This window comes from Lolium rigidum, chromosome 6, assembly GCF_022539505.1.
Source record: "Lolium rigidum isolate FL_2022 chromosome 6, APGP_CSIRO_Lrig_0.1, whole genome shotgun sequence".
Taxonomy (NCBI): Eukaryota; Viridiplantae; Streptophyta; class Magnoliopsida; order Poales; family Poaceae; genus Lolium; species Lolium rigidum.
This window is the reverse complement of record NC_061513.1, coordinates 6,839,201-6,865,430: the sequence shown is the minus strand read 5'-3', so window position 1 is coordinate 6,865,430 and position 26,230 is coordinate 6,839,201. Positions and strand designations below refer to the sequence as shown.

The 26,230-nt window shown below is 41.5% G+C and overlaps 1 pseudogene; it reads right to left on the bottom strand.

Annotated features, from left to right (window-relative positions):
* The window catches only part of LOC124668470, a 72,221-nt pseudogene extending 49,328 nt beyond the window's left edge, over window positions 1-22,893 (bottom strand).
* Between the last annotated feature and the right edge of the window lie 3,337 nt (window positions 22,894-26,230).

The window sequence follows — 26,230 nt, the reverse complement described above, 5'->3', positions numbered from 1 at the left end:
GGTTGTGGATGTGTTGTTGCCACTAGGGATAAAACATCGATGCTTTGTCTAAGGATATTTGTGTTGATTACATTACGCACCATACTTAATGCAATTGCCTGTTGTTTACAACTTAATACCGGAGGTTGTTCGGATGATAACCTAAAGGTGGACTTTTTAGGCATAGACATGCTGGATAGCGGTCTATGTACTTTGTCGTAATGCCCTGATTAAATCTCATAGTACTCATCATGATATATGTATGTGCATTGCTATGCCTTCTTTTTTGTCAATTGCTCAACTGTAATTTGTTCACCCAACATCTGTTTATCTTATGGGAGAGACACCACTAGTGAACTGTGGACCCCGGTCCTATTCTTTACATCTGAAATACAATCTGCTGCAATTGTTCTTTACTCGTTCTTCGCAAACAATCATCATCATCCACACTATACATCTAATCCTTTGTTTACAGCAAGCCGGTGAGATTGACAACCTCACTGTTACGTTGGGGCAAAGTATTTTGATTGTGTTGTGCAGGTTCCACGTTGGCGCCGGAATCCCTGGTGTTGCGCCGCACTACACTCCCCCGCCATCAACATTCAACGTGCTTCTTGGCTCCTACTGGTTCGATAACCTTGGTTTCTTACTGAGGGAAAACTTGCTGCTGTGCGCATCACACCTTCCTCTTGGGGTTCCCAACGGACGTGTCAATTACACGCCATCAAGCATTTTTTCTGGCGCCGTTGCCAGGGAGATCAAGACACGCTGCAAGGGGAGTCTCCCACTTCCAATCTCTTTACTTTGTTTTTGTCTTGCTTTACTTTACTTTATTTACTACTTTGTTTGCTGCACTAAAACAAAACACACAAAAATTAGTTGCTAGTTTTACTTTATTTACTGTCTTGTTCTCCATATCAAAAACACAAAAAAATTAGTTACTTGCATTTACTTTATCTAGTTTGCTTTATTTACTACTGCTAAAATGGGTACTGTTGAGAATACTAAGTTGTGTGACTTCACTAGCACAAATAATAATGATTTCCTATGCACACCTATTGCTCCACCTGCTACTACAGCAGAATTCTTTGAAATTAAACCTGCTTTACTGAATCTTGTTATGAGAGAGCAATTTTCTAGTGTTAGTTCTGATGATGCTGCTGCCCATCTTAATAATTTTATTGAACTATGTGAAATGCAAAAGTATAAGGATGTAGATGGTGACATTATAAAATTAAAATTGTTTCCTTTCTCCTTAAGAGGAAGAGCTAAAGATTGGTTGCTATCTCTGCCTAGAAATAGTATTGATTCTTGGACTAAATGTAAGGATGCTTTTATTGGTAGATATTATCCTCCCGCTAAAATTATATCTTTGAGAAGTAGCATAATGAATTTTAAGCAATTAGATAATGAACATGTTGCTCAAGCATGGGAGAGAATGAAATCTTTGGTAAAGAATTGCCCTACCCATGGACTGACTACTTGGATGATCATCCAAACCTTTTATGCAGGATTGAATTTTTCTTCGCGGAACCTATTGGATTAAGCTGCTGGAGGTACCTTTATGTCCATCACTTTGGGGGCGGCAACAAAGCTTCTTGATGATATGATGATAAATTACTCTGAATGGCACACGGAAAGAGCTCCACAAGGTAAGAAGGTAAATTCTGTTGAAGAAACCTCCTCCTTGAGTGATAAGATTGATGCTATTATGTCTATGCTTGTGAATGGTAGATCTAATGTTGATCCTAATAATGTTCCTTTAGCTTCATTGGTTGCCCAAGAAGAACATGTTGATGTGAATTTCATTAAAAGTAATAATTTCAACAACAATGCTTCTAGGAACAATTCTGGTAACAACTATAGGCCATATCCTTCTGCTAATGGTAATGGTTATGGTAATTCTTATGGGAATTCTTACAACAATAATAGGAGTATACCCCTGGTCTTGAAGCCATGCTTAAAGAATTTATTAGTACACAAACTGCTTTTAACAAATCTGTTGAAGAAAAACTTGATGAAATTGATATTCTTGTTTCTAAGGTTGATAGACTTGCCTCTGATGTTGATCTTTTAAAATTGAAAGTTATGCCTAATAAGGATATTGATAATAAGATTGTTACTACAGCAAATGCCATCCAAGTTCGAATTAATGAGAATATTAGATTGATGGCTGAATTGCATGCTAGGTGGGAAAGAGAAGAAAATGAAAAACTAGCTGAAGAGAATAATGTAGCTAAAATTTGGACTATTACCACCACTAGTAATGATAATGCTTCACATATTGCTACACCTCCTACTATCAATGGTAAAAAAATTGGTGTTGGCAATGCTTCTACTCCTAGTGCAAAGCGTGCAAAATTACCTGAAACTGCTAAAACTGCTGAAACGTTGTGATAAAACTGCTGAAATTTTTCAAAATATTGGGGACAATGATCCCATTGCTGTAGGTCATAATGATTTAGACTTTGATGATTGTCACATCTCTGAAGTTATAAAGTTCTTACAAAAACTTGCTAAAAGTCCCAATGCTAGTGCTATTAATTTGGCCTTTACAAAACATATTACAAATGCTCTCATAAAAGCTAGAGAAGAGAAACTAAAACTTGAAACCTCTATTCCTAGGAAGTTGGAAGATGGTTGGGAGCCCATCATTAAGATGAGGGTCAATGATTTTGATTGTAATGCTTTATGTGATCTTGGTGCAAGTATTTCTGTTATGTCTAAGAAACTCTATGATATGCTTGACTTGCCACCATTGAAAAATTGTTATTTGGATGTTAATCTTGTTGATAATGCTATGAAGAAACCTTTGGGGAGGATTGATAATGTTCGTATTATGGTTAACAATAACCTTGTCCCCGTTGATTTTGTTGTCTTGGATATTGAATGCAATGCATCTTGTCCCATTATATTGGGAAGACCTTTTCTTCGAACTGTTGGTGCTACCATTGATATGAAGGAAGGTAATATTAAATATCAATTTCCTCTCAAGAAAGGTATGGAACACTACCCTAGAAAGAGAATGAAGTTACCTTACGATTCTATTATTAGAACAAATTATGATGTTGATGTTTCGTCTCTTGATAATACTTGATTCACACTTTCTGCGCCTAGCTGAAAGGCGTTAAAGAAAAGCGCTTATGGGAGACAACCCATTATTTTACTTCTGCACTTTGTTTTATATTTGAGTCTTGGAAGTTGTTTACTACTGTAGCAACCTCTCCTTATCTTTATTTTATTGCATTGTTGTGCCAAGTAAAGTCTTTGATAGTAAAGTCAATACTAGATTTGGATTACTGCGCAGAAACAGATTTCTTGCTGTCACGAATTTCGATCTGCCTCTCTGTAGGTAACTCATAAAAATCTGCCAATTTACGTGCGTGATCCTCAGATATGTACGCAACTTTCATTCAATTTGGGCATTTTCATTTGAGCAAGTCTGGTGCCTCTTTAAAATTCGTCTTTATAAACTGTTTTGTTTTGACAGATTCTGCCTTTTATTTCGCATTGCCTCGTTTTGCTATGTTGGATGGATTTCTTTGTTCCATTAACTTTCCAGTAGCTTTGTGCAATGTCCAGAAGTGTTAAGAATGATTATGTCACCTCTGAACATGTGAATTTTTGATTATGCACTAACCCTCTAATGAGTTTGTTTTGAGTTTGGTGTGGAGGAAGTTTTCAAGGGTCAAGAGAGGAGGATGATACAATATGATCAACAAGAAGAGTGAAAGGTCAAAGCTTGGGGATGCCCCCGTGGTTCATCCCTGCATATTTTAAGAAGACCCAAGCGTCTAAGCTTGGGGATGCCCAAGGCATCCCTTCTTCATCGACAACTTATCGAGTCACCTCTAGTGAAACTATATTTTTATTCCGTCACATCTTATGTGCTTTACTTGGAGCGTCTGTTTGCTTTTGTTTTTGTTTTTGTTTTTGTTTGAATAAGATCGGATCCTAGCATTCTTTGTTTGGGAGAGAGACACGCTCCGCTGTTTCGTATGAACACATGTGTTCTTAGCTTTATCTTTAATGTTCATTGCGAAAGTTGAACTATTTCATTCATTGTTATATGGTTGGAAACGGAAAATGCCGCATGTGGTAAATGGTTTAATGTCTTGAATAATGTGATACTTGGCAATTGTTGTGCTCATATAGATCATGTTTAAGCTCTTGCATCATGTACCTTGTACCTATTAATGAATAACTACATAGAGCTTGTTAAAATTTGGTTTGCATGATTGATCTCTAGAGTCTAGATATTTTCTGGTTGAGGTGTTTGAACAACAAGGAGACAATGTAAAGTCTTATAATAGCTTACAATATGTTCATATGTGAGCTTTGCTGCACCTTTTATACTTGAGTTTGCTTCAAACAACCTTGCTAGCCTAGCCTTGTATTGAGAGGAATTCTTCTCGTGCATCCAAATCCTTGAGCCAACCACTATGCCATTTGTGTCCACCATACCTACCTACTACATGGTATTTCTCCGCCATTCCAAAGTACATTACTTGAGTGCTACCTTTAAAATTCTATTCTTTGTCTTTGCAATATATAGCTCATGGGACAAATAGCCTTAAAAACTATCGTGGTGAAGAATATGTACTTATGTGTCTTATTTCTTAATAAGTTGCTTGTTGAGCGGTAACCATGTTTATGGGGACGCCATCAACTTTTACCTTTGTTGAATATCATGTGAGTTGCTATGCATGTTCGTCTTGTCTGAAGTAAGGGAGATTTTCATGATCAAATGGTTTGAGTATGCATAATGTTAGAGAAGAACATTGGGCCGCTAACTAAAGCCATGATTCATGGTGGAAGTTTCAGTTTGGACAACTAATCCTCAATCTCTTATGAGAATATTAATTGTTGTTGAATGCTTATGCATTAAAGAGGAGTCCATTATCTGTTGTCTATGTTGTCCCGGTATGGATGTCTAAGTTGAGAATAATCAAAAGCGAGAAATCCAATGCGAGCTTTCTCCTTAGACCTTTGTACGAGCGGCATAGAGGTACCCCTTTGTGACACTTGGTTGAAACATATGCTATGCAATGATAATCCGTGTTAATCCAAGCTAATTAGGACAAGGTGCGAGCACTATTAGTATACTATGCATGAGGCTTGCAACTTATAGGATATCTTATACATAACACATATGCTTTATTACTACCGTTGACAAAATTGTTTCTTGTTTTCAAAATGAAAAGCTCTAGCACAAATATAGTAATCCATGCTTCCCTCTGCGAAGGGCCTATCTTCTACTTTATTGTTGAGTCAGTTTACCTATTCTTTCTATCCCGAAGCAAACACTTGTATCAACTGTGTGCATTGATTCTTACATGTTTACCTATTGCACTTGTTATATTACTTTGTGTTGACAATTATCCATGAGATAAATATGTTGAAGTTGAAAGCAACCGCTGAAACTTATATCTTCCTTTGTGTTGCTTCAATGCCTTTACTTTGAATTTATTGCTTTATGAGTAACTCTTATGCAAGTCTTATTGATGCTTGTCTTGAAAGTATTATTCATGAAAAGTCTTTGCTATATGATTCATTTGTTTACTCATTATCTTCATCATTGCTTCGAATCGCTGCATTCATCTCATATGCTTTACAATAGTATGATCAAGATTATGATAGCATGTCACTTCAGAAATTATCTTTGTTATCGTTTACCTACTCGAGGGCGAGTAGGAACTAAGCTTGGGGATGCTTGATACGTCTCAAACGTATCTATAATTTCTTATGTTCCATGCTACTTTTATGATGATACTCACATGTTTTATACACATTATATGTCATTATTATGCATTTTCCGGCACTAACCTATTGACGAGATGTCGAAGAGCCGATTCTTGTTTTCTGCTGTTTTTGGTTTCAGAAATCCTAGTAAGGAAATATTCTCGGAATTGGACGAAATCAACGCCCGGGGTCCTATTTTTCCACGAAGCTTCCGGAAGACCGAGAGGGAAACGAAGTGGGGCCACGAGGCGGCCACACACTAGGGCGGCGCGGCCCGGGCCTTGGCCGCGCTGGCCTGTTGTGTGGGGCCCTCGTGGCGCCTCCTGACCTGCCCTTCCGCCTACTTATAGCCTTCGTCGCGAAAACCCCGATACCGAGAGCCACGATACGGAAAACCTTCCGGAGACGCCGCCGCCGCCAATCCCATCTCGGGGGATTCGGGAGATCGCCTCCGGCACCCTGCCGGAGAGGGGAATCATCTCCCGGAGGTCTCTTCATCGCCATGATCGCTCTCGGATCGATGTGTGAGTAGTCCACCCCTGGACTATGGGTCCATAGCGATAGCTAGATGGTTGTCTTCTCCTCATTGTGCTATCATGTTAGATCTTGTGAGCTGCCTATCATGATCAAGATCATCTATTTGTAATGCTACATGTTGTGTTTGTTGGGATCCGATGAATATTGAATACTATGTCAAGTTGATTATCAATCTATCATATATGTTATTTATGTTCTTGCATGCTCTCCGTTGCTAGTAGAGGCTCGGCCAAGTTGATACTTGTGACTCCAAGAGGGAGTATTTATGCTCGATAGTGGGTTCATGCCTCCATTAAATGCGGGACGAGTGACGGAAAGTTCTAAGGTTGTGGATGTCTTGTTGCCACTAGGGATAAAACATCGATGCTTTGTCTAAGGATATTTGTGTTGATTACATTACGCACCATACTTAATGCAATTGTCTCGTTGTTTACAACTTAATACCGGAGGGGTTCGGATGATAACCTGAAGGTGGACTTTTTAGGCATAGATGCATGCTTGGATAGCGGTCTATGTACTTTGTCGTAATGCCCTGATTAAATCTCATAGTACTCATCATGATATATGTATGTGCATTGTTATGCCTTCTTTATTTGTCAATTGCCTAACTGTAATTTGTTCACCCAACATCTGTTTATCTTATGGGAGAGACACCACTAGTGAACTGTGGACCCCGGTCCTATTCTTTACATCTGAAATACAATCTGCTGCAATTGTTCTTTACTGTTCTTCGCAAACAATCATCATCATCCACACTATACATCTAATCCTTTGTTTACAGCAAGCCGGTGAGATTGACAACCTCACTGTTACGTTGGGGCAAAGTATTTTGATTGTGTTGTGCAGGTTCCACGTTGGCGCCGGAATCCCTGGTGTTGCGCCGCACTACACTCCGCCGCCATCAACCTTCAACGTGCTTCTTGGCTCCTACTAGTTCGATAACCTTGGTTTCTTACTGAGGGAAAACTTGCTGCTGTGCGCATCACACCTTCCTCTTGGGGTTCCCAACGGACGTGTCAATTACACGCCATCACCCTATAATTGTTGATGATGATTATTCTCTAGGGAAGGATAAGGATGGCAATGTGTTTGCCTAGTTTGTTGGAACTCAAAGTGGTTTCAAGAAAAGAACCATTTGGGTTGCCAAGCCTATTGTGACTAACCTCTTAGGACCCAACTTGGTTGGGGACCAACAAGCTCAAACTTGATCAATAGGTACAAGTGGAGGGAATTGGAGACTTGGCTACTTCATGAAGAATTAAGGGATCTTCATATATTATATTTTGACCAAGCCAAGTCATATGGATTATCATCTATATCTTATATCCAATGTTCCTCTTTGCGGTTAACTTATACTTCAACTCATCATATTTATTGTAAGTTACTTGCCCATTTGCATGTTTGGTTTTGTATCAAATATGTGTGTGTATGTGTCGTGTCTTACTTACCTATCTTGTGTATTCAAGTATGTTTGTTTGACTCATCATATACTTGTGTATTGTTGTGAGCCTAATGCATCTTGATGACATCTTATTTGGCTCTCTTTAAGTGATTAATGGAACATTCCATTTTGGGGGAGTGATATGCATTGTGCACCTCTCTTTCTCTAAAATGTGTGTACATGGGTACCACCACTTAGTATTGATATTACAAGATTATCTAGTCACTATGTGCTGTGTCATACTCATGAGAAATTCAAATTCTAAATGTCCATTAATCATCTCTAGTCGAATTTTAATTGCCTCTTGATTAGAAGAAATGCTTTATCACATTATGGGGGAGTAATATGTTTTGTACATATCACAAGCCTAGAAAATGTGAACATATGAGGTTATGCCACTTAGAGTTGATGCTCTTAATTGTCTTGTTTCTAGGTGGCATGTTTGCTCAAACAAGCTCCACTTATATTAAAAAGCTTTTATTGCTCATCTTATGGATTCTTGTTTGAGTAAGAAATTCTTGGTACGGTTTTCCTCAAATACATTCTCTATACATTATTTGGGACACCGTTTGCTTCATGTTATTCTAATCATTGTCGTGCGTGATTGTTTGACTAGTTGAAGCTATCAAGAATCTTCATCCATGCATAGTGCTTAATTCTATATACTTATCCTATGCCTTTTAATTGTGAAATTGATCCTTACTATCCTTGTTAATATACCACCGGAAGTTAATTCCAATATTCTCATTGTCTTTGACAATTGATAACCTTGTATGTGGTTGATTTTATGGATCACCTTCACCTTGGATTGCTTCTTATTGCCTTATTTTATTTCCAACAAATCCTTGTTGCTCCCATGTGTCTTCCTTGTCCTTTTGGAAAATCTTTTGATAAATTCTCTTGATTCATATCAAGTGTTTGTTTTGTAAGACAAACCTTTTCTTTACGGTACATTGTGCCATTGTGAAAAGTTTAAAGGGTTTGGTTTATTTGTTCGAACCTTGCTCTTTTGGGAGTTTTGCTATCTCATTCCTTCTTCTATGCTTTATTTGTTGAATGAGATAAATCCGTGAGCATGTTTGCTTTACTTCATCCTTTATGCTCAATGGTTTCTTCTTAGTTCATTTGTTGAACTTTGTTGAACAAATCTTTTGTGATTTGCGTCTTTAATATAATTTGGACAACAAATTTGTTTGGTCACACCTTTATACCTTCTTCAATTCATTTGGTGTTTTGTCCAAAGTATACCTTTCTTGGATCTTTAAAAGTCTTTGTGCGTGCTTATATGTAATTTATTTATATTTATAGCATGCTTGCTTTCTTTGATCCATTATATAGGGTATACTCCATCAAATCCTAAATGGCCAAGATGTGCATGAAATTAAAATTTCATCTAAATATGCACATATTTATATGGAGTGTCTCCTATATATTGTGGTTTGTCTAACCATGTTGGACACAATAAGTTTGGGGACCAAGATGTACTTGAATGATGTTTTAGGTACATTGGAGATGCAATGGAGGCTTGTCTCATCTATAAGGAAGGTGTTGTCACCATATGATATTTGGATTCAAGCTAGGATGATCGATGAAATCTTATCTACTACATCATGCCATTGCTATCTTGGTAACAAGTATCTTATTCATGCATTCTCATGTAGCATCCAACCTCTTGTAGGTTGTATCTTGGCATGAAAGTATTTATTTCAAAAATATTGCGGTTCTTGAAAAATCCATTTTAAAGTAAAACTTCTTATTGTACATTTGAGTAATTTGAGAAGATGCATATGATGGGAATATATATATATATATATATATATATATATATATATATATATAATCATGTTTATGATTCACCTACCCAAATATGCCCTCTAGCAATTTATTGCATATCAATTCCTCAAAGAACTCTTATGTGCAATTTTGATAAAATTGCGAAATAAATCCCTATTTGTTATACTTGTTGCCTCTCTCAAAACATTCCAACTAGCTTTACTTCCCTTATTGTTAGTTGTGATGTTTTTGAGATTTTCTTGGTTGAAGCTCATTCATATACCACAAATGTGTAAATTGGAGCCATAGGCTATATATTCTTTTTAAGCAAACATCCTTGGTATATTTTATGACTTCATCTTGGATATCTAGTCTTATTTATTTTGTTAACCTCTTGTGTGTGCATGTTTCTTTATGGATCACTATGTCCACTTTAGAAACTTATATACATGAGAGCGTTAATCCATCAACTTGATATCCTTGTTCTTTGCCAACCATCTTTTACCCTTTTGTTTTTAGTGGTGTTGGTAAAGAAGTTTTATGAGTGCTTGGTTTATTTGTTTTTCTTCATGCACTCATATCTCGTAATTGTTGGACTCACGTTATTCTTGATAAGCATATTATCTTTATCTTGGTTGTGTTCTAAATGATATAGAGGGAGTAAGGATTCCATGTTTGTGCATATTGTATTCAAATGCAAACACTATAAATTATGCACGAACCTTGGGGAGCTTCCTTATATTCAAAGCACTATATATCTCTTATCATGATATCTTTGTTTGTCCAAATTGGATCTTTGGTTGCTTGCTTTATTTGTAAAAACTTTCTCCATCATGTGATTCTTATGCAATCTTTGATCCTCAATATAGTTTGACTTCCTTCAAGTATTCATCATTGGATATGTGCATTTGATTCCACTCAAATTGTGAGAAGTGCACACTTTGGGGAGGAACTCACATTATATTGGCCTTCCAAATTTTTCACCCATTTTGACAATCGATGCCAATGGGGGAGAAGTTTAGAGGGTTTAAGGGAATGGTTTTATACTTAAGTTTGGTTTGTGCTTAAGTGTTTTGCCTCTCATGCATTCCATATTTGTATGTCTTGCATGGTTGTATATATATAGTGGAAATTGTCCCAAAGGTTAATCTTGACAATGTATGCAATGAATTCATGTTCATCACATGTGCATACATTGTGGGGGAGTTTGCTCTATATATATTGGTTCTACTCACATCCCTTGCATTAGTTGCTCCGTGAGTAGTTCCCCCATGGACTACGGGTTCTAGCTGTAGCTAGTTGGTATTCTCTCCCCCATGTACTTCAATACAATGATCTCATGAGCTGCCTTACATGATTGAGATTCATCTGATGTAATCGGTGTTGTGTTTGTCGGGATCCGATGGATTGTTACATTATGATTGTCTATCTACAAAGTTTATGAAGTTATTGTTGCTGCAATCTTGTTATGCTTAATGCTTGTCACTAGGGCCCGAGTGGCATGATCTTAGATTTAAGCTCTATACTTATTGCTTAGATTGTATCTACAAGTTGTATGCACATGTCTATGTCCGGAACCAAAGGCCCCAAAGTGACAGAAATTGGGACAACTGGAGGGGAAGGCTTAGATATGAGGATCACATGTTTTCACGGAGTGTTAATGCTTTGCTCCGATGCTCTATTAAAAGGAGTGCCTTAATTTCCAGTAGATTCCCTAGAGGCCCGGCTGCCACCGGCTGGCGGGACAAAAGATGTTGTACAAGTTTCTCATTGCGAGCACGTATGACTATATATGGAAAACATGCCTACATAATTAATGATCTTGATGTTCTGTCTTAATGCTATTTCAATCCTATCAATTGCCCAAGCGTAATTTGTTCACCCAACACTTGTTATTGGAGAGTTACCACTAGTGTAGATAGCTGGGAACCCCGGTCCATCTTTCATCGTCATATACTCGTTCTACATGTCATTGGAAGTAGTATCAACTATTTTCTGGTGCCATTGCTCTCATATTACTCTACTCGTTGCTGTGTTATTGCATTACTCTTGCTCTCATATTACTGCTGCTTTCACATCACCCCTGTTACTAGTGCTTTTCCAGGTGCAGCTGAATTGACGACTCAGTTGTTAAGGCTTATAAGTATTATTTACCTCCCCTTGTGTCGAATCAATAAATTTGGGTTTTACTTCCCTCGAAGACTGTTGCGATCCCCTATACTTGTGGGTTATCAGAGCGCTTGAAGTAATGGGAGCAATGGAGGATTTTGCAGAGGAGCAGCAGAGGTGCGGCGCAAGCGAAAGAACTGGCGGAGGAAGACGATGACTTTATATGGAGGTGCGGTGAATCGACGCGCCGTTGGATTGAGAGATTGTGGGACAGATGGTGTACACGTGGACAAGGGGTAAAAAGTAATTTCATACGGAAGAGGAAAGACAAGAGCTACAGTACGTGCGCCAGGAAAAACGGAGGACGTGTGTCCCCCACTTGCACGACGTGTCAAATTGATAGGATTTTTGGGCCCGCAAGGCAGAGAGACAACGGTTCTCGCGTTTTCCCGATATATTGGTCGTGGCTGTTGTCAGCAGTGATGTCACCTTGGTAAAAGAAAATCTCGGTTATGAAGCTTCACAAGAACGGCGACAGCGGAAGATTATTGTTTCGAGAGCCTTTGATCAAATACAAGTTTTTGCTCAAATGCTCGGGGGCTACTTTGGAAAAAAGAAATATTCGAGTATGACAAAATAAAAATGGCAAGAGCCTATGACCAAACGCAAGCATTTGATCATAGCCTCGGGGGCTACTCCCATCGGGAGCGCTGTTCGCGCACCCGAGAGATTTGAAAAATTATGCGACAAGTGAAAAATATAGCGACATAAGGCGTGGAGCCTACACTCAAGCACAAGTTCTTGACTGTAGCCTCGGGGGCTACTCCCATCAGGAACGCTGTTCGCGTGCCCGATGAAATTATAAAAAAGAGAGAAAAAGAAAAAGAAAGAGGAAGTGAGTATATTTCGAGTTATACAAATAACTCTACATATACTCCCATCGGGAGAGCAATATAAGTCATCAGTTGACTCAATAAAATGTGCTATTCCAACAGCCGAATAAGCACTCGACAATATATTCTCAGAGCGCCAAAGTTGCGAATAAATCTCTGAATGCCGCAAAATTTGCGAAGGTAAGACCCCAGATCCGTTCTGTGCGGCGTGGCACCGTCTCTGACGTCGGTTTGCTATTTTTTTTCCGTATCAACAGATACGAAGAAAAATCCTAACGGACGCGTTAGGTACCCATAAAATATGACTGGGACTCGACAGAATGGTAAGACCTTAAGCGGCACCTGTCGAAGTTTACACCAGTATCCCGAGATCATGTCCAGGGACGTGATCTTGAAGTAGGTTTTTGCGGATTGCCACTAGAGCAGTTAACTAGTACCTGATCCGTCAGATGAACTAGCCCCAACTACCAATATCCCTGTACAATATAGAAATTTGTATGCAAAAATATGTGGTAAAAGTTCAGAGTTATCGAATAAATATAAAGGTGGAGATTTTCCCTGACTCTGCGATTCAAGCAAAATCTCGGGGGCTACTGACATAGGCATCCCCAATGGGCCTGCCAAAGATAGTACCCGGGGTTTACTGAAGGCCCACGACCCGAAGGATAAGAAGATTCGGAAGCCCAAGATACTATTAAGGAAAGCTAGAGTTGTAATAGGAGTCATTGTTTGTAATCTTGCGGGATGGGTTAGAAACCCTCCCGGACTCTGTAAACTTGTGTATCACGAATCCCTCGGCTCCACCTCCTATATAAGGGGGGGTCGAGGGACAAAGAAAGCATCGATTCAGTCTCACAAACCCTAGTTTTTGCATCGTCGAGTACTTTTCGGCTGAAACCTTCGAGATCTACTTGCCCTCTACATCCAACGAAACCCTAGTCTACTACTTGTAGGCATTGACAAGTTAATACCTTGTCAACGGACCCTGCCGCGCGCGTTGCATTGCCCTGGGACGCCCTGGAATGCCCTCGCCGCCGTCGACCCTGCCGCACCCCACGGTCACCACGCGCAGCTATAAAAGGAGGCCGCCCCTGGACGAACTGAGCACGCCATCGCCTTTCCCTCTCCCTCCTGAGCTTCCCTGACCACCACCCTTCGCCGATTACCCCCTCCGCCGTTGCAATTTCGCCGGAGTTTGCCGCGCCAGTACATCAGCGACGCCGTCGATTGACGCCTCCACGAGCGACGCCGCTGCTACCAGTCAATTCCTCGTCCTCGACAACGCCGCCGCACACCCTCGCCAAGCCTCGCCGGACCCCAGGTTGGCCGTCGACCCCCACCACCGCCGCGACCAGGTTAGGGTCTCGTCGGAGACGACGACCCAGGGCCACTCGATCGCTTTCTAATGTAACGGTCCACCGCATCCCATACCGCTTCGGCGTGTAACAGTCACTGACGCGCGGGCCCCTTTGTCAGCTGGCCCGCAATGTTAGTTGGGCTGACCCCCTGGCTTTTTAAATCTTTCGGCCCATGTATTTCCCGCCTAGCCCATTTAGCAAATTTCAAATTCATTTGTTTCAGAGAATTTCAAATAGTGGTCCTGACTTTGAAATTCAATAGAATCTGTTTGGCTTGGCCAAATTTAACAAACTTTATGTTGTTAGAAGGCTATTGAAAAGTTCTAAACAATTCCACTGGTCTCATCGTGAGATCTGTTGTAGAAATAATGTGACAAAAAGAACAAGTCAGGGACTTTTGCACATTCAAATAAATCTTAAAAATCAACCAAAAATGGTATTTAGTTAATTCCAACTCTAATAGCTCACATTTCACTTACACTAATTGTTTATGCAAAAATATGGTGTGGTCACTTTGGATGATCATGCCCTAGTTGAAATAAAGGACTATATGGCTAGTTTAGTCAATTGATATTGTCCAAAACTAGTATGCAAATCATATGAAGTGTTTCACTTCATTTAAATCTTGTCCCAAGTACTTTCATATGAGGTTTAGACCCTGGTCCATTTACTCTCACATGAAATACTTGGTGATGTTAAATCATAAATAGCATGGTTAAATAGTATGAGGTATTCTACCTCATTTAAATCATTTTCTCAAATGATGATGATGAATGGTTGACTGAGGTCAACATGATTTCAAGTATGATTGTTTGAGGAAGTTAAATCTTAAGACGATTCAATGAGAGGAAATTATTCCTCAAGAACTAAATGGGAACTATCATTTACATATGAAATGAGAGGAAATTATTTCTCTAACACTAAGTAAGAAAACCCTAGAATAATTTTTGGTAGCAATGCTAAGTGATGATGCTAGATCATTTGGAGTGAGCCATTCAGGCTAATTAAGACTACTTAAGTATTTCTTGGTGATTGTATCCTCGTATTCGTGTATAGAAGCTAGTACCGGAGAATACCAGGAAGAGGAGGGATTCTACCAAGAGGAGGAAGAAGAGCACTTTGATAACCTCAACCACCAAGGCAAGCTAACACCTTTGCAAGCTCTATGGTTGCAAGCTAATATTCTTGCAAAGTGCAAAGCCCTTTGGGGCAAAGCACCATTAGTATTATCTTTCTTACCACAAGCCTATCCCAAGTTTTTACCTTACAAGTTTTTACTTGTTCTTTTAAAGAGTTACTTTTATAGTTAACTTTGGTCTAAAATTAAAGAAGGTTACTAGAGTAGAAAAGTGAGTCTCAAAGCTAGCCAAGAAAGATAGCACCCCTCATGATTAGTGCTAGTGCTAAATACTAAAAATTGACTACTCTAGATGGGAACATGTGACTTGAATTGAATTTGAAACCTTGGAATGATGAGTCATTCCATTGAATGATTTTTGAAGGTGAATATGACCAAGAGAAGATGGTGATTTTTTATTAAAACTGATATTGGTTTGAATGCGATACCTTTCCAATTTTGAGTACCCCCACAATACCTCATTATGGGTAGGGCTTAACTGAAAATTTATGCATCTTAGTATGGGTTCCCTCTGAACACACATCATAGGGGTTATGCCGAGGCTGCCTCCGTTGTTGAGAAATGATGTGAATTGAGGTGAAGTGTACGGACAAGCCCTGTGCAGTTCCCAGGTTAACAGTTGGTCTTCACTGGGAGGCCAAGCTCATGGGGAGAGGTGCCTATACTAGGGTTTGTAAGCGAAAGGTTATGGTTGATGATCCGCGTACTGTGTTACGATGATTCGGGGTTATCCCGACGGATGAAATCAAATGTTGTGGCACAAGTGTGCAACCTCTGCAGAGTGTAAACCTATTCGAATAGCCGTGTCCACGGTTACGGACGGTTGGAAAGGCCATACAGTTTCCGGTGTCAGATTCTTGAAAATATTGGTGAAGTGAATGGTGACTTGTTTTTGAATCACAACTTGAATTGTGGGAATGACACTAATGTTCCCACTTGAGTTAGTTAGCACATGAATAAGTCTTTTCTCCAATACTTGTGAACTAAAATTGGCTTGATGCAAAATAAACTAGAGCTTAGCACCCCCTTTACTAGAAGTGTTAGCACTTACATTAGTATTAGTTTGCGAGTACTTTAAAGTACTCACTGCTGTGTCCCTGGCTATTCAAATGGCCAGACTATGAAGAGGAGCAGAACTATCAAGATGACGGCAACCAAGATGTCTACGAAAACTAGGGAATCTTCTGACGTCAGACGTTGGCCTGTGGACTATAGAGTCCCTTCTATTTACGCTTCCGCTGTGAACTTTGTGTCCGTTGATCAATAGATCAACTATTTGTGTAATATTGGATCAAGTGATCTCTATCTGTAAGACGACTATGGTATGTAATGAATGATGACTTATGATATTCAGCTTTTATGTCTCGCAACAACAATATTCCTGAGATTGTGATGTATGACATGACAGACATCTGGACTGAAAAATCCGGGTGTTGACATAGGGTGAGCCTTCGTGGCGCGGGGAACCCTTCGTGGACCTCCACTCCTCCAAACGTGACGTACCTTCTTGCAAAGGAAGGGAACACGGGAATACATCCTCGTCTCCGCGTGCCTCGGTTATTTCTATACCGAGCTCTCTTTCCTTGTGATAGCCATCGTGCTTGAAGTACATATATCTTGCTATCACTTGTGCTACATATATCTTGTGCCTATCTTGCTTAGCTCTAGTTGTTATTGTTACACTTAGTTGAGCTTAGCATATCTAGGGTTTGTGCTTGTAAACTAAACGATAGTTTAATTCCGCATTCTTACAAGACAAATCCGTAAGAGTTTTTAATTGCCTATTCACCCCCCCTCTAGACGACATCTCGATCTTTCAGAAGGGTACTTGGGATCATTCTCGTTGAAAGACCAAGGATACCCTCCCACCTACCATGTGGAAGGGCAACTAGGGTAATTTCTGGCTAAAATACAAAGTATGCTCTCCCACCTACCACGTGGGTGGGTAAGTTGGGGCCATTTCTCGCTAAAATATCAATGATGCCCTCCCACCTACCATGTGGAAGTGTAATGGAGGTCATTTTTCACTAAAAGACCAGGATATCCTCCCACCTACCATGCGAGATGTTAGTTTGGGTCATTTCTCGCTAAAAAGCCAAAGATGTCGTCCCACTTACCATGTAGGAGGATAATAGAGATCATTTATGGCTAAAAGACCAAGATTGGCCTCCCACCTACCATGTGGAAGGTTAATGGAGGTTATTTCTTGATAAATCACCAAGGATGCCCTCCCACCTACCATGTGGGAGGGTAATGGAGGTCATTTCTTGCTAAATGACCAAGGATGCCCTTCATGGTGGTAGGTAGCAGGGAAAACATGGAAAAACTACTAGGAGGGAGTGTTGTGCATACTCCATCGTAGACTAGCTTCCCTAGCACCTCACACTAATGGGTTTATTGCTCTCAGGTCTTCGTCTTTAATTTGCTGACCATGCCATGACCGAGGGTCCTTATTGACCAATTTGGACCGACTTTGCTTGAATTTTATCCATGTAGACGTTTATTAGGCTTGGGGTCCCACTACGAGTAGGGTGATACCCATTCTTACAACATAACCTCTATGTAAATAGTGCGAGTGGTAACCTAGATGAAGAATGTCAAAAAAAAAAGTAACCTACATGAAGAGTGATGATAATAAAAGTGGGATTGGAACAAATTGCAAAAAAGTTTACTTTTCATGAGCATCTACCTATCTTCCAAACTTGCAAGATAAGTACAACTCCTACATTCTTATCATCACGCGTCATATAGGTATCACTCGCAAGGAAAGATTACTACTCAGTTTGTTGGACTCATATTTTCCTTGTCATCAAGAACTGTAGAAATTATTACGTGGTTTGTTTCCATTATACTTTCCACATCATAAATCGTCAAGCGACTCAATGACGTCCATAGCATGGTGTTTGCTAGATAGAATAGAACAAATAAAAGTTGTGGAAGTCCAACCGAGTGACGTGTGCCAACTCTCGAAATGGTACGTCGTAGTGAAGTCCAAATAAAGGAGTTTTTGCTTGCTTGGAGTATAGGATTGGTTTGTCCACATCTATATTCATCTCCATCGTCTCTATGGTTATGTGAAACAAATAGACAAGGAGAAGATATGTGATGGACAAGGATGAGATAGATGATGACTAGGCAGGTGAAAACTTCAATTTTTATTTGTTTTTCTTATACTCCCGTGGCGTGTGATGACAAGAAAAATGCCAACAACCCTAACAAAAATCCATGTGATGCTTGGTGATAAGAATAATAGGATTAAACAAAATGAGTAGCAAACTTTATATAAACTGGGCGAGTAGTAACATACGGATGTCTCATGATAAGAAAAGTGGCACCAGAACAACTTACAAAAATGATTACTTTTCGTATGCATATTGCTACCTTCCAAACTTACAAAATGAGCAACTCCTACCTTTTCATCATCACAAGCCTTGTAGGTGCTAGTCTCTTTGATTTAGGGAAACGTAAATGCTCGATTAGCTTGACTCCTAATTTTCTTATTGTCACCCCACATAAGTTATTAAACGGGTTGTTTCCATTATATTTTTCGTCATCATGACACATCACATAGAGGCAATTATGTATGTAGCCTAGAAAGACATGAAAACATATGTGGTAGTTAGTACACAAAACTAGAAACAAAGCAATATATTATTGAAAAGTGGCTTTACCATCATGCTTTAAAATAAGTTACTATGATTGTTGTTTTTGTAAAGGTTAGTGCTATTTCCCTTCTCAAATTATGAATTACTAAATTATTACTAGTGTCCACTGCATTGTGAGAGGTGTGTGGAAATTGTGGTTTGATTTCACACTTCACACGGGTTCTATGTTTAGGGGAAGGTCATTATTCAGTTTGTTATCATTCTATCTTTTTTATCAGCACGCATCATATAGGTTAGTACTTAGTACTAACTCATTTTAGGAAATGCTACTTCCCTATTTGTTTACATCCTATATTTTATATATCACATAATGTTAATCAATATTTTTCCCTTTCATCGTGGCAATCGCGTCCATAACCATAGCAAATCATTATAAAAGACGTGGTAGTAAGCGAACGAGGAAGGCAAAAACCATTTTGGCCTTTCCCCTCTCGCCCTCCTCGCGAGAGGGACATGGGCCAACACCTGACCCTACGCCCAAGCACTCCTCCCCCTCTCCCCGCCGTCGTCGACTAGATCCGCCGGCGGTGACAACATGATTTCCTTCCCCTGTGCATTTAGGGGCTCTCGAGGTTGTGCTGCTAGCCAACGGTGGCGAACTAACCGTTGAGATGGGCGGCGATGACCAGATCTAGGCATGGGGTCCTAGGTCTGGGCCGTCGGGCGGGTCTGGTGGGGTTCCTCCTGCCGTGTGCAGGATGGCTTGTGGATGACGGAGAGGCGTTGCACGGGGAAAGTAGATCATGTTGTCACCGTGTGCAGGATATCGCATCATACTCGCAACCCTTCGATGTAGTGCCATCTTCTCGGTTGGTCGCAGTTGGGCTAGATCTCGGCCAGAAGGGCTCAGATCTAAGCGTCCTATCCCTACCTTTTCGAAGGGGTTGTTGGCTTGAGCATGGACACCGGAGCGGAGGTCCCGAAAGGTGGGCCGCACATCTAGATCTCGAGTGAGCGGTGTCGCGATGATGGTGGCCCTATCCTTAGATATGTGGATGTCAAGGAGCGGACGGTGGGGGATCCCGGTGGTGCTTGATGATTTGAAATCATCTACACACAAACATATCAGGTATTCTTTTAGTAAGATATTTACAACTACCAAAATTTTAGATTGATCTATCTATTGTTGCCAACCAAGCTGGCTATATCACCAGATTTCAGTTTTGGTGTTGTTGACCATGTTGCCAACCGAGCCAGATCCGGGGGGTGGGGGGGGGGGATGATGAACATTTTCGTTGAAGCTAAGCCGGATCTGGTCGAGAAAGAGTTGACGGATCCATAGAAGCCAATCTAGATCTGACCGAGGAAGGGTTGACAGATCCATAGAAGCCAATCTAGATCTGACCGAGGAAGGATGAACAATTAAGCATAAGTTGGGCGGTATCTGACCGGGAAACGATGAACAACTCCATAGAAGCCGAACAGATCCAGCCGAGGAAGGATCAAGAACTCCGTGGAAACGGTTCCAATGTACACTACGAAAGCCGTATGCAGCCACAAAACTCCCGCCGCTCGAAACCAATGTCGATCCTCTCGTTCTCGAAGGTGATGTGTTCGCATGTCCACTTCTTTTCGAGCATAACTTTTTTTTTTTGGGTATTGTCGTTGGTTGTAATTTTAACATGTTATTATTATGCCTAATTTTGTTTAGAATTTCTGCCAAACTACCAATTTATACCGAAGCAAAATTTACTAGTACCCAAGATGTACACAAGGTTTTACCACAGGTATGTTTTAGATAGTCAATATTTTGCCTGCACAAGGTTTTTGTTTGAGTAATCAGATCTAGGCCCAAAGCTAAACACAGCCAAAGGTATCCCTGATGGTTTTTACCACGGTAGTAACCTGTGGCAACTCAAAACATTTCTGCACGTACAGAGATCGATGGCGCTGCTGCCAACACCTCCAATTGATTATCAAAATAAAGTAGTCTAAATGTATTTGATTCATTCATCAATACTGCTCTTACCTCTTTGAAGTCTACTCCCTGTCATCAAAATAGAAGAGGTCCATATGGCCCAGATCTCTCTTAAACCACAAGGGGTCATCAAAAGCAAATCCATATATAGGCTGAGTGTAAATCTAAAGCAACAAATCAGATGGCGTCAGTTAAGCTGTTTCAAAAATTCTATACGAATACTCATGTTCACGTACCAAGATAATTTCACTAAGACACATATTCAAGTGATACTATATCTAGTTATCTACAAAACTCTGCATTCTTATCATCCCAAGTTTTATTGTTCGAAGGGAAAGCACCTCAACATTCCTAAGGCTGAGAGCAATGTCAACATCGTCGGCAGTCAGAACTGTCCTCTTTGCATGCCATGTACATTTGATGGCCTCCTGAAACAATGCACAGAATACTGAAATTAATATAATACAATACTAATGAGCAACTGGTATGTCCTGAACATGTGAGATATGATTATAAAGATAGAACGGGAATGTCATTTTTCGGGATTCCATGAAAACTTCTCAAGTGGTAAAATTAGCTGTTGTGGACAACAAGAGAAGTAAATAATCCAATATATGTAAACTGCAAGTTTCCTACTACTGCAGTTTTCTCCAACATCCTCACTCAGCCACGTCATAAAATATATCCTGATGGTTCTTTTTTTATTGGCTTTCACTAAATACCATTGGATTTGGTGGCACTTTGCAGCTAGTTTACCTCCAACCGTTCTATCCTTCACTCACCCAATCCCCACTCTTCCAACTAATTTTTTTTACTTTGTTAGCGGATCCAGTGCAAAGTTGATTTAAGCTTCAGATTGTTTTACCATAACACAATTCAAAGCATCTCCCATGGGTACCGCGAAGCCAACCATGTACTACAAATGTGTGTAAATTAAGGTTCACATAATTAGCGTGATACATAGTTTCTTTTTGAGATTGTTTCATGCTGTGGATAAAGATTCCCTTTTGGGCCCAGATTCAGATGGAATATTCAGATTGTGGGGTATTTTCGATGCCTCACAAGGTTCGTGGCAGGTGTTTGCTAGCTTCTATGACCATGGTCGTGTTGGCGTTCCTTTTTTTTTTTGCACGGATGTTGGCCTTCCTAGAGAGAGCTAGTACTCATGGAGTCTGAATCTTTGTATGCTAATCATTACTGCTTCTTCGCGTACCACAACAATCTTTCATTCTATAGAAAGAAGTGATCGGTATTTAATAGACAGTCGGTATGTGTTGTCAATTCTATTCAGATATGATTGGTTGACTCAGGGGTGGAGCTACACCCCGGGCAACTAGGACCATGGCCCGGGGCGCAGCAATTTTTCCGGCTTACTACTACTTATGGAGAATTTCGATCTGGTCCATGGTGCGATGCATCGTCCTAGTCCGAACGGATCGAACGCTTCCTTTCCTGCTTGATTTCCTCCCCTCACAGCGGCCGGACACACGCGTCGTCACCGGCCCGCAGGCTCCCTGGATGGCCGGAACCCGTCCGAGCCGTCCTTCTCTGCCGACCCCCCGCACTCTGCTCGACTGCTTTCGCTACCGCTACTCGTCCACCCTGCCTGACCTTATCATGCTCTCCTCCACGCGAGCGCGACCATAGGCCGGGAGGTGCGAGTGCTGGTGCGGTCATGCGCCTCTACTCTACGTCTTCTACTTTTCGTAATACATGCTTCACTCAATTAGACTATGTAATTGACTAGGCTTCAAGCTGAGGCTCCATCTGTGAGCCGTAATTGACTGATTATGTTCATCTAAGTGTCTCGGTTGAAATTGATCAATAGACTGTCCAGAAACCAGATTTGTACGTGTACTATCTTTCTGTAAAGTGTATTACTAGTTTTTAGTATTATGTGATTTTTTATGTACTTTGTTGGATCGCTAACAACTCAGTTGATTTAGATGATCATTTTTGCAATTGTAAGAAAAAGGTGTGCTATTACATGAGCTTTTTAGCGTAGGTTTTTCGCCTTTATTTTTTGGCCCGGGGTTTGCTCTAATCCTGGCTCCGCCACTGGATTGACTACCAGCTTCAATACGTTCTTTTATCTCGAAATTTTAGCTCCTACGACGCTATACGCCCATCTCCCCAAGTCACATTCAAACCCAAATTATGTATGATTGGAATCTGTTGGGGATAATCGCAAGGGCAAAGGGAAGGGCAGCGGACCTGCATTAGCTCCCGGAGGCGGTACTCGGCGTCGGGGGCGAGGGCGGCGGAGACATCGGCGGGCAGGTTGGAGATGCCTACGCTCTGGGCAATCGCCTCGATCGTCTCCTTGGGAACGATGCTCATCCGTTGACAAGTTAATACCTTGTCAATTGGCGCCGTCTGTGGGGATTAGAGGCGACAAGGAGCTGATCTCGATGGCACGTTCAAGATCGTCGACTTCATCAGTAGCAAGCAATATCATGGACAGAGGTAAACAGATCGAAACTGGTCTTGTTGATTTTGTTCCTCACCCGCCCTCCCGTTTGGATGCATATGCGTATCTGGAGGAGCCAATGAAGATGACGTTTGGAAAATTCGATTTCCGCGTCGAGAAAGAAGGAGTGTATCGTCTCGAAGTTCCGATCTCGTCGGGATTTTCGTCGGGTGGTTCTGATCTCTCAAACTCAGTATCATCCGTCGAGTCCAGCGATAAGGAGATTTCGTCGCCACGCTTCATCGACAGCAGGGCAAGTGAAAAACTTGCCAGAATCTTCAGCGACATGTCCTTCGAATCATCGGCGGACTCTTATATAAGCGATGATTCAAACGACACTGATAGCTTCGACTTCATCGACAAATCCGCCTCTATTGGGAAGGTCTTCACCAAACTCTATGATGGTGTCACCGAACCAAGCAAAATGAAAACTCCAAAATATCATCAAGTTTTTGCCATTGGAGATGCAAGTCGCGATCAAGAGGAAACATCGGAGGCTTTCGACGATTTGGGCAATCCCTATGTCGATCCCTCAGATCTAAGGAGAGGTATGGGCACTAAATATGTCGGGCCCACACCACGCGTCAGAGTTCAACTTCCACAAACAGCCTGGGATAGAGCTGTGAAAGCTTTAGATGGCTCGGAACCAATGACGACAACTGCTACAGTCCAAGAACTGCAAGCTTATCAATATAGACTCGCCCGAGCTGGAAGAGAACTGGAAAAACAGACAGAAGCTCTAAACAGAAGAAAGGAGGCAGCTTCTGCGTCAAGCAGACGAAGGGCAGAGTTAAGTCGACAATCCGGAACCTCGGGAGATAGCCATAGAGAAGCTCGGAACGAGCAAGGTCAAGATTGCAACACATACCTGAAGGAGAAAGAGAGTACCTGGTTCAAAACCTCGACATGTCTTTTATGTCGATAGACACAAGAGGGAATATTATCCCCAAGACACCGGAAGGCTGGGTATATGGCGACACAAGCCTTTATCCTTGCATCCGGGCCACCTCCGGGAGATCCAAGGGAGGCTTTGTACAACATGGCAGTGGCAGGAGCTGAAGCCATGGGAACGGCGTTTGTATCAACACCGCCAGAAGGAGCTGCAAGGCAAAATAGTCCACGACCTACGGCAGCAGCAGCAGCAAATGTCGAAGGAACAAGTGGAGCAAGAGATACGGCAGCACAAGCAAGGGTAGACAGAGCACGGCAAGGCAGAAGGGAACATCGGTATTCCCCAGAATTAAACGACGAGGATATGTGCGGTTTGCCGTGTTTCACAAGGAGAGTACGAAAAACTCGAGTTCCTTCGGGATTTAAGTTGCCTGATCATTTCAAAAAATTCGACGGCCTGCAAGATCCAGAGGATTGGCTAGTTGATTACCTCGAGACGGTGAAGTTAACTGGAGGGACCAGGGCAACAGCCATGCAAAGTATTCAGGTGCATTTAAGTGGAGCTGCACGATCTTGGATCAAAAAGCTTCCTCCAGGGTCTATCGACAGCTGGGATAGCTTTGAGGACATATTCGTCAAGAATTTCCGATCCACCTGCAAGAAACCCGCGTCTCTAGAGGAGTTACGGGCGTGTCGACAGAAGCCAGACGAGCCAATGAGAAAATATATCCAGAGGTGGAACATCATAAAAAACTCGGCAGAAAATATATCTGACGAGAGGGAAATAGATGCATTTGTCGCAGGGATCATGCGTGGAGATTTTGTCGAAGATTTGGGAAGAACCAATCCAAAAACAGTATCTGCATTAATGGAAATAGCAAACAGATGGGCAGATGGAGAAGATGTTGTCCACAACAAACGGCATAGGTCGCCAGAGGAGGACCGCGGTCGAAATTATCAATCAAGGCGACGATTTCCGTGGCAGTACTCGAATTATGATGCTCCAGGTCAAATTTCGGCTGGTTTCTGAGCCAGCGCAGGAGGAAATAATCGAGAGGACTACCAGAGAAGTAATGAGCAACGAAGTAACAATAGAGACGAATTTCGACAAAATAGGCAAAACAGCGGGCCAAGGTTCCAGAGGCCTTTTGTGTCTCCCGAAGAAATGATGAACGGGCCGTGTCGGATGCACTTTTTCCTCGACGACAACGGAAAAAGACAGTCGGGACATCTGCTGAAGGATTGTCGAAATTTCCAGGCAATGCTCGAGATATGCGGGGCATGCTAATGCCCGAGCAGCGCAAAGAAACCCTCGAAAACCCGAAGTGAGGTCCACCTGCCACCTCCTCCCGCGATAACGAGATGACAATCGACATCAGCTAAGAATAGCAGCGGCGCCTGCACCACCACCTTACGTTGACCCCAATTCTAATGGAGCGGTTTCGATGATTCAGAAGGGAAGGCCATCCAATAGAACTCAGAAAGTAATCTCGCGACAGGTGTTCATGGCAGAGAAGATGCCTCCACCAACAGTTGAGTACCTTAATTGGTCAGGGCAAGACATTGGCTTCACCATAGCAGATCATCCGCAGCAAGTTCCTCGACCGGGGCGGTCAGCACTCATACTACCGAGTTGTCATCGCAGGATTTGACGTGTCTCGCGTATTTATAGATGGCGGCAGCAGCTTGAACCTCATGTACGCGGATACATTAAGGAAGATGAACATCTCCCTGGCAAACTCGAAACCAACAGACACGAGATTCCACGGCATTACACCAGAGAAGCCAAGCTATCCGTTGGGAAAGATAAACCTCGACGTTCAGTTTGGGACCCGAGAAAATTACAGAATCGAGAAATTGGAGTTTGAAGTCGTAGATTTCCCGTCACAATACCATGCTCTGTTGGGACGACCAGCATATGCTAGATTTATGGCGGTACCACACTACACGTACCTATTGTGGAGGATGCCGGACCCAAGGGACCAATCACAATCAAAGGAAGCTTCGCCCTAGCCGATAAATGTGACAAGGATTTTCATCGACTATCAGAGACTTTCGGGATGCAAGATGAGTATTTGGCATCAAGGCTCATGACTGACTACGTCGTGCTGCCAGACGTTGCAAGGCCAAATAAAGAATCAACTTTCAACACTGAGAAAAATTCTAAGGAGGTGCAGATTCACCCGACGGATCCAAAAAAGACGACATCCATCGCAAAAGACATGGACCTCGCATAGGAAAGCGCGCTCGTCAAGTTCCCCCGTGAGAACTGGAAAATCTTCGCATGGTGTCCAGCTGACATGCCAGGAGTACCTA